Genomic DNA, 18,448 nt, shown 5'->3' with positions numbered 1-18,448 from the left:
TTGGGTATCTAGCTATTTCAAGTTCTGAATTGTGATTTTTTACTCACACTCCCCAAAAATATATTTCTAATGGTAAGTATACATTTATGCGAGCCACGAATTACGGGAAAGGAACGAAGCAACTGCAAGCTGCATTTCGCGCACTTTGGGGTTGCTTTGTTCCTTCCCCATAAGTTGAGGTTCAGTTCGGCAGTTCGGCTCGCGTATGTATACGTAGCATTATATAAACCATGTCTTTGCACCGCTTGATAATTAACCTAACCTAACCTAAACGGTAAAGACTGAACCCCTTACTTATAAACGCAGTGTAAATGGACAGTCAAAACTTAACTTATTACCGCGATTTTTGTGTGTTTAAAACGGCATTAAACCCGGCTAAAGGCCGGCTTTACCACACCTACGTTGAACGGGCGTATAAGTAAATCAAAAGTACCTAACTCTAAAAATGTCCAATCTAAAGATAAGTGAACAAAATTATAATGAACTTTAATTGTGGAATAATTTTACATATAAAGATGATGTATTATTTTTATATTAATTTATTGAAAGCTTCGATTCATGTCGTTAGTTAAAAAGATAAATTAGCTATTGCTAATGTCTTTCTCGAGCGTATCCGACTTCTTTCATCATTTACTTCTGTATACCACAAAGTAACTGTTAAAAAAATACATTACATCGACTTAAATTCGATTCCGATCTCATTCCAGTCCAGAGATATTGCGTTAAGCGTCCCTTGGATGTCCTCGACTTTTTATATCATTCAAACAACTCTCTAAAACCACTCTTGGCACTAATAACTACAAACTTTGAAATTTTCAGCGTTATCGGTGGACTACTTTTCGAGTTTTGCGCAAATATATGCACCCTAATTTTTTATACTAAAATATATTTTTCTTTTTATTACAGATTGAAGACCGCACAGTGCATCAATAGATTACATTAAGGTATGTTTGTTTTTACACTAATTTATTATAATTTACATCAATTAGATAAATTGTAATTTTTACCGAAATTAATTTTGTTTACAATATTTAGTAGGTAATAACAACTTTCTATTTAATTAACAAACATACGTACAGCGTCGTATAAAGGTCAGTAATTTTAATGTTCGATTAACGTAATGTGAATCGACAACTCATTAGACACGCGCCTCGATAATACAAATACTAGATATCGAAAAAAAATCGACAATGGACGTAGGTAGAGTATAAGATGTAGAATGCTTGCGGATTTTTACGAATAGCAAACTAATGTCAAATAGAAAGTGGTGAATGCATACATGTTATTATTATATATGTGAGAAATTAATCGGTTCTCGATTAAAGTCGAGTTAACTGGAGCACGGTTTGGTTATAAAAATGTGGTAAAATTATGTTAAAAATGTGATATTAGATTAATTAGAGTGTTTAGGAAATGTGTTTTTATAGTAAAATAGAGCGCGACGCGGCATAATACCCCAAAAATAAATCACAAAAAAATGTAACTACTTATGTTTTAATTCTTGGGAGTGCTCGAATAGTTCTATCGGTTCCAAAATAACCCAACACACCTTTTAAAAGTGATGTAAATGACGAAAAAAAATTTGTTCATCACTTTTCATGACTTTCTATCACTTTTTAAAGGTGTGTTGAATTGTCATTTTGATGAGTTATCGGGTCACCAGTTCTAGCATTGACGCGAAAATGTATTGTAAAAGTAGTCGAGGATGCCAGAATATCTATCACGGTCAATCGATAAAGTATTAATCGATAATTTCGATAACTTGTCATCATTCCAGGGTACGACTGCAGATCGCAAACGTACAAACAACACTTCACGTCGAGTAGTTAAAGCACACATAGTCGTTGTGATCTGGTTTTTTGTTCGTTGGCGATCTGCAGTCATGCTCGGTAACGATGAAAAGTTACCGAGGACACGGTTGATCATTCATCCTTTCTACGCCACTCCTGGAAAACGTCCTTCGTAATCGTAGGGTGAGGCTATCGACTGGTAATCCGGAGGTCACTATTTCAAATCCTTTTATTTACAATTAATTCATGTTAAATAATATAGAGTAGCCCCTCCATACAGAATTTAAACGTTGCTTGAAATGGTTTTAGACGTGTTTGGTGACCAGATCTGAACCATGTACTTCCTCTTTCCCTTCTAATTCCCTCCCCACTACCATCAGCCTCAAAACATACCCCAATAGTGGCTGCAATATCCACTTTTGCCTTCAGACAGCTGGGAGAAGTTGGAAATTTTATAATTGATGGTTGCAACAAAGGGATAAGTATGGTATATTTATCATAGCATAGAGTTGTGCGGTGTTCTATCCTCTCTGCCGACCCCTTAGGAGAAATCACGTCATATTAAAAAGCGTCTTGAAAGTCACATTATTAATTAACAAAATCAGCAAAATAAAATAAATTATCTACTAATTTGTGGCGGTTTTTTTTACAAGTTGTTTTTCCCAACCCTTTTTCGATCGTAGAAATTGAAGTCATATATCATATTTAGATTCTTGAATAGCGGCGATGCCGCTTTTGATCGCCGATAAAGATACATATTTATTAGTTTTATTAATCGTTTGTCAATGGTAGTACCTACGTATAAACGCCATTTCATCGGAACGAAATCAAAATGTCCGCCTGTCTATGACGAGATTGACAAAACAAAGGATGCCATAGACAATTCAGAAATCCGAGAAAAAAATGTATATTCATAGACAATAAAATATCCGAGGTATCATTTGTAATACGTAACCATTATGGCTATTGTTTGTGTGAGGGGTGGTTTGTCAATTATAGTTTAAGAAATTTTTCCATTATAATATTATTAATACATAGAACGTTTTTTCTACCAGATACGTAAGTTTTCAGTTTTCCCAACTTTATTTACTTACTCGAATGAGAAATTTGTCTCCCCAGATTGTACTATCTGTAATTAAAAGTTGGAGCTTTAGATCATAATTTTTTGTTAGTCTCTCCCTTCTATCAAGCCTTATCTAAAATTACAACATTCTCATGTCTTCGAAGTCGGAAGTTGATTCCAATCTTCCATTAAATGCAAAAAAATGTTCACAAATTTGGCTTATTTCCCTATCTCACACACCCTTGAAAGGTAAAAGCCATAACAATAAAAAAATCTTGATATGATAAACGAAAAATCTTGATGTGATACACCAAAAATTTTGATGTGATACACCAAAAAATTTGATGTGGTTCACCCAAAATCTTTATGTGTTACACCAAAAATCTTGATATGATACGTCAAAAATCTTGATGTGATACACCAAAAATCTTGATGTGATACACCAAAAATTTTAATGTGATACACCAAAAATCTTGATATGATAGGTCAAAAATCTTGATGTGATACACCAAAAATTTTGATGTGGTACAGCCAAAATCTTTATGTGGTACACCAAAAATCTTTATATGATACGCCAAAAATCTTGATGTGATACACCAAAAAATTTGATGTGGTACACCCAAAATCTTCATGTGTTACACCAAAAATCTTGGTGTTATACACCAAAAAGCGCTGTAAAATTAGCCAAGTCAGTGTTGTTATATATATATTTATTTATGATTAGTTTTGCCGACCGACAAACGAGCCCGTGCCTCCATTTGTAGTCATGACAGTGTATCTATGATTTCTTTGACGGATAATCTCGAAGTTGGGGTCATTGTCCTCTGAGTTATGTTCACCATGGTAACTCCTAGGCACCATACCCACCATAGGACTATTATAGGCACGGACCAATGATACACATAATGTGTACGAGACTTCTAATGGTATAATGAGTTTTTATTATCGATTTCGATTCTGATAATAATTGCAAAAATTCCGACATGTTTTTTTTTTCAATAATTTTTTGCGAGAGTTTTTTCGATACTGTAATTTTGGGCAGAAATTTTTGGTTTGAATCTTGATTCGGAATTATTTTTAACAATGTAATTGTTATTCAGATAAGATGTTATATTATAATTTGTTTTGGATTTATACAACTCGTTTGGTGTATTGAAAAAATGCTGGTAAACATGAATTACCACTGTCCTGAATTGCCCGGTTACTATTATTAGATCACGTGATCAAAAATCCAACTTATTAACATTCCCATTTCACAACATTTGGGGTATATTGTAAGGCAGAAAGGAATGATATGAGAAAGAGGATGGTTAGGAAGTACCTGGCGATTCAGATCTTGTCACCAAACATGCATAGTGCCATTCGAAGGCGATATGCCATGCCAGGGCGATACTGATAGTATCTACCACTCTTAACAAAAATACATGCTTCCCAACCTTCCTCTTTTCCACCTTCTTCCCATCCACACTCCCTTCGATCTCCGGGCGGCCTCCGGCGTGCGCAAGTAAATTTTATTTGATGAAATTGTGTTAATTCACAATTTATAAATTAAAAATAATATAAAGTATACTTGCGGCAAGTTCCAGAGTAAAATATACTCTCAGTAGCGCCCTGGTTTAAGACCACCATTCAGAATTGAAATTTTGCTTGAAATGGGTTCGGTGACCACATCTGAATTGCCAGATGCTCCCCCACCTTCCTAATCTACATCTTCTTCCCCTCCCCACGACCTTCAGCCTCACACCATACCCCAATTGGGGATGCCACTGTCTGACTGGCTCCAGATGGTTGGGCGCAGTTGGGACTGTTGTGCGGTATTCACATTAAAAAATCACAAATTTATGTATATATCAAAAGCCTGAAAACTCTAGTCAAAATAAAAACTTAATTTATTATCAGTTAGTTATTCAAAACAGATTAAATATCGAATCAACATTTTTTGTGTCATAAAATGATCGAATGTCGCCAGAAAGCTTCAAATCGGTCGAGAATTCGTTCGTTTTTTTTTACCGTAGAATTCTCGACATTAATAATTTTAGAAATCTACTTAATTTTTTTCGGTCGTTTCGCCCCGAGAATGAGATCAACCCAGCGGCCTTGGATTTATTTGACCAGTTTTGTTTTTGATTTAATATGTAAAAAGGCTTCATTACCCGTGAATAAAACCGGTTTGTATCTACGGCCAGTGAGTAAACATTAAGAGGGCGGTACCAGCCTACCTACCAAATAACCAAATCACCAACTCACTAACAAACTAACCGACTCTATCCGTCGAATGCGTGGTTTTTAATCATTTTTCAAATTGGAATTATCCATCCATCGCCACACATAAAACATACTAGATGTTCCCGACGCCTTTTCTTTAAAACGCAAAAGAAAAACATTTCCGGGTTGCGAAATAGCCTGATAATGCTTGAAAAACTCTACGCAAGAGGTCCTTAGGAACAAATTTCCCTTGTAATGTCAATTTAGCACGGAGAAAAATGATTATTGCTAATTTATTAAGAATCTCTTGACATTATTCGTTATCCGGTTAAAACGGGACTGCAGGCCCTTTAGAGGAAGCTACATGCCAAAAATGTATATATTCTTGGGATGCCTTATATTGTAGGTAATAGGCATTAAAATCGCTTGAAAAACGGAGTCTAGAAACGTTTGATTTCAAGCACAAAACTGGTTTTTATATATTTTGTAAATAATTTTATAAGAAAGCAAAAAAGGTAATCAAGTCAAACTGTTACAGATAATCTTAGCTATAATACTGTATTTTTTTTAAGTTTTGTTTCCTTTACGCTTCATACATTTCTATAGAAAAAAATTTTTTTAGTAGTTTACATTTATATTTTTCGTTGAGTAATTTATTTGTTTATTTGTATTCTACTCAAGAAAAACGATAGGAAAACCTTCAATTTATTTAAAGCATATTTTTGGTATTCATAATGTACACCAATTCGTTATAAAGATTAATCAAAATAGTGATTTAGCATTAAACTTCGCCTTAAGGAATGAATTGACAGGTTTCACGTTAAAGTTTTTGTAAAAGAGGAATTTATTATCAAGACAAACCATAATTTTTTGCATTTCGTCATAATATATACATTCAGGTGCATGAACACGTGTTCCTATTAATTAAGATTTTGCTAAAATTTTATCAGGAACCGGCCTGCAAGCCCGTTTATAACAAGCGACGGTGAGCGTTATTTAGCTTCCTCTGATAATATACGCTACTCGACAAGTATCTACTCAGAGGTGATGAAATATCACCTCAATCATAATTTAAATATAGATATTTGTAAGTATAAGAAACAAATACTTTATATAATAGAAATATCTATACATACGAAGTTAATTAAAGATAAGTAAAAAAAGGTTCTTTCGCCAACGTTGCTTAGAGATGAGAGTTTTATTGTGTCTTAAAACTAATTAGTAGATAAAAGGGAGAGTACGATGCAATCCATAGTTATTACTGCGCACATTTTGTGTTACATTGCGCACATTTTGTTTTTTATTGCGCACATTCTGTGTTATATTGCGAACATTTTGTGTCAAATTACGCAAACTTTGTTTTATATTGCGCACATTTTGTGTTACATTGCGCACATTGGGAAATTGGGGATTTTTTTTCTAATATTGGTTATGAATTTCGGCAAATGAAAGAAATTCGTTTATCGTGTTGATCTTGACGATATATGAATCTTTATTATGTTGGTAAGCTCAAGTGAGTCCAGGCAATTATTGAGAATTTTAAATAATAAGATTTGATCAAATATTGAACGAGTTGAAGTTGAAATGAATACGGTCATTTTATGAGGTGTAGAGGCCAATCTTTTACGTTTTATATCACAGCGTGTATTTTAGAAGTTATAATGTTAGATATTTATGTTGATATAATTTATATAATTTGTCTTTTAATGAAAATACGCTTTTTAACATGTTTTTTGAAACTTCACTACAGTTAGTCTATACCCAGTCATAGACTTTAGTACACATGCACTTTTTTCTAGAAATCTATCGATTTTAAATTTACTAAGAAACTGTTAGTAATAAAAAAAAAATGTGAAGTATAAGGGAGGGAGTGAACTAATTAAATATATAGACTGTCACAGTGACTCCTAGGCCCCATACAGGCTTATGTAGTGCTATATTTAAATTTATACATACTACATTTATCTGTTTAGTTACCTACTGATAGTCATGAGGGAAATTTGTATAAAATTATATTTGGTTTGAATTCTAATTCAAATCAGTTCCAATTTTTTTTTATATGTGAAACCGAACAAGAGTTCCAAATGCTTCCAACAGTCTAGAGCCAGTGAGACTATGGCATCCCCAATTGGGGTATGTTGTGAGGAAGAAGGTAGTGGGAGGGGATGGAGATAGGGAAGAGTAAGGTGGGAAATGCCTGGCTATTCAGATCTGGTCACCAAACATAGCCAAACCCATTTATAGCAACGTTCAAATTCTGAATGGTGGTCAAACACCAGGGCGATACCGAGAGAATCTTCGTAATTTGTTGAATAAAACATATTAATCAAATAAAATTTACTTGCGCACGCCGGGATTTGAACCCGCGACCTCCGGCTTGCTAGTCGAGAGTCTTACTCATTTATCACGGATGCCATCAAAATGGCAATTAAAGTAATTTTCTGTTGATTATTTATTTTATTATAGCCATCTTTGACAATGACTATAAAAATGTCAAAGTAGTTGATTTAACCGGAGTTACAGAGTAAACCGAAATCAGTAATTTAATAAATTAAATTGATTTGTTAATTTTTAAATCAGTAATTTTAATAATAAATTAATTTTAATAAATTATTCTAGAGTACGACCTCGCCGTTAAAACTGCATTAAAATTCGAAATGTAACGAAATGTCTACACAAACTTTCAATTATGTTTTTGATTTAGAATTGCAGATATATAAATTTACATAAAACTACTAGTTATTAGGATTAACTTACAAACGTTTTTATAGAATCGAGTTTTTTTTCAGTAATAATTTAACATCATTAAAATTGTTTTACTGATTTCCCAATAAACAAGTCTTGCATGTGTAGGTACCTACCTTGTAATGCTAACTTTGGACGGGTTGTTTCAGAGAATTTGAACAATTCTTCAAAAATATTTTTCAAGTTCTGTGAAAGGTTTTTCAAGTTCTGTTATTATTTAAGTTTTGTCAAGCAACTAGCCTATAATGATATAATAACAGAACTTGAATAGGACTTTCACAGAACTCGAAAATAGACTTTGATGAAATTTGATGAATTGTTCAAATTCTCCGAAACAACCCATCCTTAGTATTCCATCAGTGCACAGTTAAAATTATTATTATATTTTAATGATTTTTATAGCGCTATTTTTTGTAAAAAATCACCTCAAATACGTTGTAAGGCTTGATATAATAGAGGTGGTAAGAATTCAAATTTAATATAGTTAGGTCCAATTATTATTTTTAATTTAATATTGTTAGGTCCATTTATTTTTTTATTTTTTTTTAACTTCCGATTTAGTTGTCCGGGTTAAATCTTCCCCAAAGGAAAAATTTAACCCTTCCACTCACTTTTCCACAAATGATCATCTAGTCAATCCACATTATGCAAGTGCATTATATAAGCATAATAAATACAAATAATACAAAAACAACACGTCAAATCACCAGAGATCAAATGGGAACATAATTCACCGACTCCAGATATTTTCATATCAGAGGGTTCGGCTCGGTAGAACTCCTAACAAGGCCTATAAATCCTACTGATCTCTCAATATAAATATTTTAAAAAATCTTTCGTAATCCTACATGTATTTAAAATGACCGATTTTTGCATTTTTATGTATAACTTCTTTGACAGATCTAATGCGCCTAAATTTTGAATGAGAGAGCTAGGTATACTGCCAGTAGCCGAAATAACAAATGGTAATATTTGTATAGTCTGATGGTAATTATTATTGAATTTAAATTTAAAATTTAATCATGTTTAACTTAATATTGTTAGGTCCATTTATTATTTTTAATTTAATATTGTTAAGTCCATTTATTATTTTTAATTTAATATTTTTATGTCCATTTTTTTTCATTTATTTGATAAAAAGTAGTGCCTAACAATTTTATTTAAACAAGATTGGTTTAAACTAGATACTCTCAATAACGCCCTGGTGAAACATCATCTTTCAGAATCGAAATGTTTCTTGAAATTAAACGCGTCAGATGACTAGATCTGGGTTGCCAGGTACTCCCAACCATCCCCTTCCTCGTCTTCATCCTTTCAATTTACCCCATTTCGGGATGCAATAGTCCCACTAGCTCTTCTGGAAAAAAATGCGTTTGACACTGACAATAAGGTATTTTCGCTGTTTTTTTATAATCGAAGTAATTATGATAATGAAGTCATTTTTATGTTGACAAATAAATTTTCTATAACGATTTAAAATATGCCATTTTAAGTTTGCCGCCAAAACGACAGGTTCGTTTTAATTCGTGAATACGACGGCTTTGACGTCACGCATTGGCGTTTTGTCATAATGTCATAGTGATGTTGTAGCCAGTTGGAACCGTTCAGAAATTTGCGGCTTTAGATCGTCTTTAAATGCAATAATAATTGTTATATCTCTGCTTACTAGCAGATTTGTGTTTGTTGGGAACTCTTGATTAAGTCAAAGGTTCTTTACAATAATTACGTTTATTTACGTTACAATAATTCAAGTCTGGATTTGTCTACACTGTTCATTACCCAAGGGTTGGTAATTCTCTGTTTCTAGAAGCTTGTTGTCTGTCAATAATATCCCACAGGCAATTGCTACACTCTAGCGACATCTGTCGGACTCTGGAGTAAGCTTTCTGACTAGTGCCATCTATCGCTTGAATACCCAACTTATTACCATACATCACAATAATTATGAATGAACATATTAAAATTACACATTTCTAGTACAATGACCAGAATCAGAAAAAAATAAGCTTGAATTCTTCCACACATTTTAACGGTATTCTTAGTTTGTGAAAATAACCCATTAAAAAAAAATTATTTCCTACCTACTTGTTTTTTTCAGGCTAAAAATAAATCATAGATTATTAATTTATTGTTATTTATTTTTTCCACACTCACGTGCCTCCCGGCACACGTTAATCTGTTATCACAATTTCCACAGAACTCGAAGCGTTCTCAATTCGTTCCAATCCATCATTCCACTCTTTTAAAACATAGCAATTTGCGTGAAACGGGCACAAAAAATAATACTGCATCATAGGATATAATTAATTTGCTACTAGTGGTTAGGAATACAGACGGCTCACTGATAATTGGGAGTGTGGCAACCGGAATGCGGATAGTTTGGCAAATTAAAAAAAAAGCGAAACACTCAAAATTAATTTTTCAGCACTGTACAAGAAGACATTTATTTAGAATTAACGGCACAAGTGCAATTTACATAAATGATAGTTATTGACAGTCATAGTATAATATACAGGGTTTTCCAATAAGAGGTGTTATTTTGATATTCAATCGTAAAAGATCAATGGTTTCGTTGCTTGTGTGGCACGTAGCGCAGTCTCGTTGAAAGTAAACGTTGTCCAAATCAATACCATCCAATTCCGGAAATAAAAAATCATTAATAATCTCTCGATAGCGCAATCCATTCACCGTAACTGTTGCTCCAGCCTCATTTTCGAAAAAGTAAGGTTAATGACTCCGCCGGACCATAAACCGCACCAGACAGTCACACGTTGAGGATAGAGAGGCTTTTCAACAATAATTCTTGGGTTTTCCGAGCCCCAGATGCGACAATTTTGCTTGTTGACGAAGCCACCGAGGTGGAAATGGGCCTCATCACTCAAGATGATTTGCATTTGATTCACTCAAGTGAATTTTAATAATTTCAATGCGTTGTTGAAGCGTGTATCGTTCCATTTTTATCAATGGCGTAGTTTCTACTTGTCAAATGTCAAAAAATGACAGTTTTAAAAGTAACATCTACCGAAATAGCGGGCTATTCCAAATAACACCTCTTATTGGAAAACCCTGTAGAAGGAAGGAAGAAAAGAAAAATTATAAGACCTTACAATTTACGCTACATTAGTGCAGAGTTAATGAAAAAAAGAAAAAGAATCGGAAACGAAAACAATAATGTGTTCTGCTAAAATCGCCGCCCCGGGAACCATTTATTGGATATCCGACACCTCTGACATAGGTCACTCCAAGTGGAAAACTACGTTTGGTGATTTAGTAGGGGTGTCCGGGTTCATCAGGTGAGGTGTGTTCAGGATACGCCTATCCACCAGCTACGTGGCGTGCCAGATCGGGAGAGGCTGGTTTAAGAAAACCCTATCACCTCTCTAACTGGTCTAATAAACCATCGCCTTGCGCCACAGTGGGAGGGATATATGTATATGTCCGTCACTTCTGTACACACTAATCCTTAGATTCCTACCCAACCCTCATACCCTTTACATTCCCAGAACTTCTTCTCCTTTCTTTCCTTAAAAAAATTGTCAAAAATTGTCTTTTTTACCGTTTTGTCGTGTTTTCAATGTACTTTAAATTGAAATTTTACACCTAAATTGCTAATTTTCTAGTGAAATAATCAGTTTTCTTGTACATAATGGTTAGTGTTTCTAATTTATTTCTTCAAACGCAATCCAGTTTATTTATTTTTCAACGTTTTATCATACTATATCGGATTTTTAAAGTTCTTTTTGCAGAATTTCATTGTAAATTTCAACAAAAAAATATTAAGTTTTCTTCTGCCTAATGCCTACCGAACGGCAATGACCACTTGTAAGATCCGTCATCTTTTTAAGCTTGCTGTCGTTAGCTTTTAAATTTCAAAGTCTTTTCAACAATATAACCTTTGGAACAATTACCTAAGTGACACCCAACCACTAAGCCCCAGTTAAACCGGTGGATCCATGTGTCCGAAGTAACCTCCAAATTCTCCTAACTTCTTGTTAAAATGGTTCAAAATATTATCGAAATGCTGTCTCGAAAGGCCTCAAAAAACTGGTGATGTCGAAAAACAAAATGGCGCTGAATGGCGATTTGATAATGGACACTTACTGTACCTAACTACATATATATTCAAATCACAGCAAACCGAGATTGCCCTGTTATAATTTGGATTTTTTTTCTACTATCAGGTTTTCCTATGCAATGATCCAGTCAATCTTCGATCTGGTGGAACCCCGGCTAATAGGATCTAGTCAATTAACACGTCGAGAAGTTGGGTGATACACATTTTTTTGAAGATGCTGCCGAAAATAGTTATTTTGTCCAGCGTATGATTGCGCTCAAAGCAAAAGATCGACGCAGTAATTTAAGTAGAAATCAACTTCAAACTGCTTGGCCTAGATATTTTTTATACATATTTTTAATATGATGATGTATAGATTGTAGAACATGGTACTCGTGGTCATCTGCTAAATTAATCATCATTTATCAAATCTCAATACTATCCAAATGGAATATCATCACTCAGTATAACTTTATACTAACTAACAGCCGAACCGTTTTCCAGGAAGGGTATCAGAGAAAATATACATTGGCGCAGCCTACCTGATAAATTCAAGAATAATAATAGATTCTCTAAATAATTTGGCAATCTCAGACTATAAAAATATTACCATTTGTTATTTCGGCTACTGGCATTATACCTAGCTCTCTCATTCAAAATTTAGGCGTATTAGATCTATCGAAAAATTTATATATAAAATGCAAAAATCAGTCATTTTAAATACATGTAAGATAACGAAAGATTTTTTAAATATTTATGTTGAAGGATCAGTAGGATTTATAGGCTCTGTTAGGAGTTCTACCGAGCCGAACCCTCTGATATGAAAATATCTGGAGTCGGTGAATTATTTTCTCATTTGATATCTGGTGAGTTGACGTATTGTTCTTGTATTGTTTTGTATTTATTATGCTTATATAATGCACTTGCATAATGTTGATTGACTAGATGATCATTTGTGAAAAAGTGTGTGGAAGGGTTTAGTTTTTCTTATGGGGAAGATTTAACACGGACATAAAGTCGGAAATTAATGTTAATGCATGAGCATTGTCTCATATGTATTCTTCTGTTATTCTTACTCTTGACATGACATATTCTATTTGATAAAATAAAATATTAACTAATGTTGTTCTCGGGCGTCTTCGACTTCTTGCACCATTCACTACTGTATACCACAATATTACTATTAAAAAACTACATTACATAGACTTTAATTCGACTTTGTATCTCACTTCAGTGCAGAGATATTGCGTTAAGTATTCCTCGAGCGTCCCCGACTACTTCTACCATCCAAACCGCTCATTAAACACGCCTGCCACTAATAAAAACAAAGTTTGAAATTTTCAGCGATATCGATCGACTACTTTTCGAGTTTTGCGAGCACAAACAAACGCAGCTGAATTTATATATATGTTAAGATTTTTTTGTTAAAAACGGGATTGTAGGCCATTAAAGAATGAATTGATAGGTATCCTGACAAAATCCTGGTAAAATACCAATGTTTTATCACGATTTCCATGATATGTTATTAAAAAACAAACCCCGACGTATGAACACGTGTTCCGATATTATTGTGAGTTTACTAAATCTTTTACAATAAAAGTTATACATTTGTTTTAGACCACTTTAATTTTAATTACGCTTTACCGGTTTCGGAAGCACCACTCCTTCGTCAGGAGAATATTACAACTAACCTATGATACAAAATATTATCTGTCACTATTTTGTATCATAGGTTAGTTTTAATGTTATCCTGACGAAGGAAGGATGCTTCCGAAACCGATAGAGCGTAATTCAAATTAAAGTGGTCTAAAAAAAATTAATAGATATACTTTTATTGTAAATTATGGCGAACCACAAAGTTAATGCTTTTAACAGGATTATATATCTATCTGTATTGATTTATATTTATTAGATTGAAAAAATGTTTTTTAAGCTTCCTACATTACTGAGAGAATTAAGAGAGAACAGTAGTAGTATGGTGAAACAATTGTTTTGAAAATTAATAAACTTGCTTTTTTATCGAAAATTCTTCCAAAAAAAGAACCTTAGTCTGCTAGTTTCATGCCTAACTGCCACACACTATTTCACGTGTAACAATATTACTAGTAAATAATAATTTATATTATACAAATCACGTTTTCAGGCTACCTGCGTATATATTACTATCTTTAATATATTCATTTTAAATAATACATTTATTATTTGAATCTAATGGTCCTCGTATGCCGAAGTCTGTTGATTAATAGTGGTTCGCAGTGGGAGTGCTTAGGTAATCACGGTTCAGGTACAGATTCGAACTCAGACCAGGTAATCGATTGAATTCGGTGAAAATATTTACTTGTACGGGTCATTTATAACTTCTGGTAACGTAGCTTGTATATTATATGCGTTATATGTGTCTACACGGAAGGTTGTTTTTAGATTGTGGAAATTTGGGGGATGCAGTGATGTTATGGTAGGGATAACATTAAATAGGTTCTTTGATGTTACTAATAAAGATAAATATCTGACAAACTATAAAAATACCTCACCTAGCGTAACTAGGTTATGTTAATCGAACATAACCTTACCTCTAATTTTATAATATTCTCTTTTATTACTGTTATGTTATCGTGTTATCAATAAAATGAATGGGACACGAATCGTACAAGAATGGTACAAGAAAGGGACAAGAATGGGACAATAATCGTACAAGTCTTGTATAAGAGTGGAAGATACTACCAGTATCGCCCTGGTGTAAGACCACCATTCAGAATTGAAACGTTGCTCCAAATGGCTTTAGCCGTGTTTAGTGACTAGATCTGAATAGCCAGGTACTTCCCCACCTTCCTCTTTCCCTTCCCCACTTACCTTCAGCCTCACAACATCCCCCAATTGGGGATGCCATAGTCTCACTGGCTCCAGACGGGAGCAGTTGGGACTCTTGTGAGGTATTCACTATAAAAAAAAAAAAAAAAAAAAAAATAAGAAAGGGACAAGAATGGTAAAATAATCGTTCAAGTCTTGTACAAGGTAGGGACAATAATCGTACAAGTCTTTATTTATTTATTTAATAAATAAAGACTTGTACAATAAATCAAATACAATGACATCAGAAAGTATAAAATGATCAGAAACTCTAGAATGATATTAAAGTAAGAGATGCAGGTACACGCAAAACTTGTAAGTAGACTTTCTATGTTTAGTTAATATTTATTGAAAATATATGATATTATAGCCTTCTTGCAGTTAAATAGATCCGCCACATCTGCTTATCTATTACTAACTTCATGTAATTTAGGTATAAGTGAGTATTTTCAATGCTCAACCCTGGTATTGATACATTTAAACATTATTTTGGAACGAGTAGCTCGCGCAAGTACATGAAATTCATTGAGGTTAACTAAATTAGGGCTGCCTATACTACCAATTATGATTTTGAACATAAATATTAAGTCGGAGAATTTTAATTATTTTAATTCTTTCATTAAATATTAAATATTTATTTATTTATTCACGTCTTGAAGGCTTTTACATGCAAACATTATTGTAGGTAAGTTGTTCAGGAGTACGATAATGTTGGTACATTAAATTTATATTAGGTCAAGGGTAAGAAGGTCAAAAATCCTGACGACAAAGCGAGTCTAGTGACCTAAATTATGTCGTTGACTGATAAAAACATTGATTAATAATTGGTTTCGAAACCACTACCTCTGGGGCCAGAGCCTAGGATTATGCCACTCAACCACAGATATAGTAAAAGTATAGATTTTAAATGTTTTTCTGCGAATTTCTCTAAAACAATTATACATCAATATATGAATACTATCATAATTGTACAAGATAGGGACAAGAATGGGATATGAATGGTACGGTTCCATGATAACTTAACACAGTGACAATTCAACACACTTTTAAAAGGTGATATAAGATAAGTCATTAGAAACGATGAAATTTTTTTTTAACCTAACCTAAACTACTTAGCCCAGTTAATAAAGTTTTTGTTTCATCACTTTCCTTGACTTTATATAACTTTTTAAAGATGTGATAAATTATCATTGTGATGATTTATCCGGTCACCGAATGGTACATATTGATTGAACAGATAAATCTTTTTTATGTGAATATCGCACAACAGTCCCAACTAATCCGTGTTAAACTATGTCCGAAAGCTGAAGGGTGTGATGAGGGGAAGGATACGAGGTAGAGGAAAGTCGGGAAGTATCTGGCTATAGTGATTATAAAAAAAACGGCTAAAGCCATTTCAAGCAACGAATCTATTTTTTTGTCTTTGGCCAGGGCGATACTGTATCCACTCAAACAAAGAAAAAATTAGGTACATTAAAATTCACAGTAAGACAGAAAAAGTGTTTTAGACGAAATCAATTAATCGTACTGATTTTTCTGTTAGGCAAAAACCTCATTTCTTCCAAAATTAAATTTGGCGCCCAACGTGGTGTTTTCTGAAAATTGGTATTTAACACATCCCCTATGGTTCTTTCATCATTGACTAAGTAATTTTTTAAATATGTCCCTGTCACAAATCAATCACGATGTCACGTTGTGTGTGTGTTTGTTTGCTAGTTTGTATGTGAGGAACACAGGGGATAGAATGTATGCATAACGGAGAATTGACACCACTGACACCAAAAATCAATTGGAAGATAAATCAATACATGAAACCACAAAATATTTAATTATTATTATTGTTGTTTATGTTTAACTCTCAATCTGAATTTAAAGCTATAACCACGTGTTAAAATGTAACTTCTTAAGGCAAAATTAAACAAGGAAATTTGTCCACAACACAACTGTAGCATCCCATTAAATTAAAGGTAAACAAGGATATGGGTCCACAACACCACTGTAGCATCCCATTGAATTAAAGGTAAACAAGGATATGGGTCCACAACACCACTGTAGCATCCCATTGAATTAAAGGTAAACAAGGATATGGGTCCACAACACCACTGTAGCATCCCATTGAATTAAAGGTAAACAAGGATATGGGTCCACAACACCACTGTAGCATCCCATTGAATTAAAGGTAAACAAGGAAATTGGTCCACAACACCACTGTAGCATCCCATTGAATTAAAGGTAAACAAGGAAATTGGTCCACAACACCACTGTAGCATCCCATTGAATTAAAGGTAAACAAGGAAATTGGTCCACAACACCACTGTAGCATCCCATTGAATTAACGGTAAACAAGGAAATTGGTCCACAACACCACTGTAGCATCCCATTGAATTAAAGGTAAACAAGGAAATTGGTCCACAACACCACTGTAGCATCCCATTGAATTAAAGGTAAACAAGGAAATTGGTCCACAACACCACTGTAGCATCCCATTGAATTAAAGGTAAACAAGGAAATTGGTCCACAACACCACTGTAGCATCCCATTGAATTATTGCACAAGTGTGTTTTTTTCTGAGCAATTATACACAAGTTAAAAGAATGGAAATAATTAAAAGAATATAGGTGTATATTGTGTTGCAGCAGATTATACGGATAAAAGGGTACTGCTACTTTATTAAGAATCTCATCTAATTATTGGTAATCCGGTTAAAAATGGGATTGCAGGCCTAACGAACGTATGAATTAACAGGTTTTCTGATAAATTGTTAGTAAATTACGAATATATTGTGCGGGCAAATGCACGTTTTCCGACATCAGAACACGTGCATTTGCCATGATTCATTCGTTAGGCCTGCAATCCCGTTTTTAACCAGATTACCAATAATTACATGAGATTCTTATAAATTAGCAGTACTTATTTTTCTCCGTGCAGTTATTTGAAAAGTTTTGCAATCTGCTATATTTCTTACATTAAAAATGAATACATTTTTTAATCGTTATTTGAAGTAGTAACACAGATCTGAATAGCCAGATTATTCCACACCTTCCTCTTTCACATCTCCTTCTCCTCACCACCCCCTTCATCCACACAACATACCACACTAGTACCACTCTTTCCTGACTCCAGACTCTTCGCGAAAAGTAAATTCATTTAAAAAAATATTATTGCTTTATAAACAGCTGCAAAAAATGAAATATCAATTTCAAATGGTGTCTAAAATAATACAGATCAAAAAATGTATTATTTTAATGTAGATACATTAAGTACAACGGTTTTCTTATTGATTTTTTTTTTCTTCAATATATTTATATCAACCCAATTTTTATTTCTATTCGCATTATTTTATGTTAATTTTCAAAAGGCAGTCGTTTATAACTATTAAGGACACCAATATATGCACACAGATGGACATAGCCACACACACACGCCCGCTGATAGACATGCGCACACACACTTGCGCGAGGACATTTGCTACTGATAGGTGATTTTGATTAATGGCTTCGAAAAATTTTCGGGTCATTCCTGAGCACGGTGGAATTACAACACGGAATTGGTTTTGAGATTAAAAGATAAGATAATTTTGACACAGCATTCAGAATCCAAATGTTGCTTGAAGTGGGTTTAGCCGTGTTTGGTGAACATATCTGAATAGCTTAGTAGGTTAGTAATTCTCAAATCCTCCCTCTTTCGCATCTTTCCGTATGTTATGGAGCTGAAAGGAGTAGGAAAAAGCAGATGTTAAGCAAT

General features: G+C 33.7%; 1 protein-coding gene across 2 annotated transcripts in view; it reads left to right on the top strand.

Annotated features, from left to right (window-relative positions):
- The window catches only part of LOC149409757 (zinc finger protein castor homolog 1-like), a 141,544-nt gene that overhangs the window by 38,903 nt on the left and 84,193 nt on the right, over positions 1-18,448 (top strand). For both annotated transcript variants that reach the window (XM_089649124.1, XM_089649123.1), the window contains exon 2: positions 907-944. The gene's annotated coding sequence lies outside the window, so the exon portion shown is untranslated. The remainder of the gene's footprint in view (positions 1-906; positions 945-18,448) is intronic.

The sequence above is a fragment of the Hesperophylax consimilis genome, chromosome 29 (genome assembly GCF_061612785.1).
Source record: "Hesperophylax consimilis isolate HC1 chromosome 29, BYU_Hcon_1.0, whole genome shotgun sequence".
In the NCBI taxonomy this organism is placed as follows: domain Eukaryota; kingdom Metazoa; phylum Arthropoda; class Insecta; order Trichoptera; family Limnephilidae; genus Hesperophylax; species Hesperophylax consimilis.
This window is presented reverse-complemented; position numbering and strand designations above follow the sequence as displayed.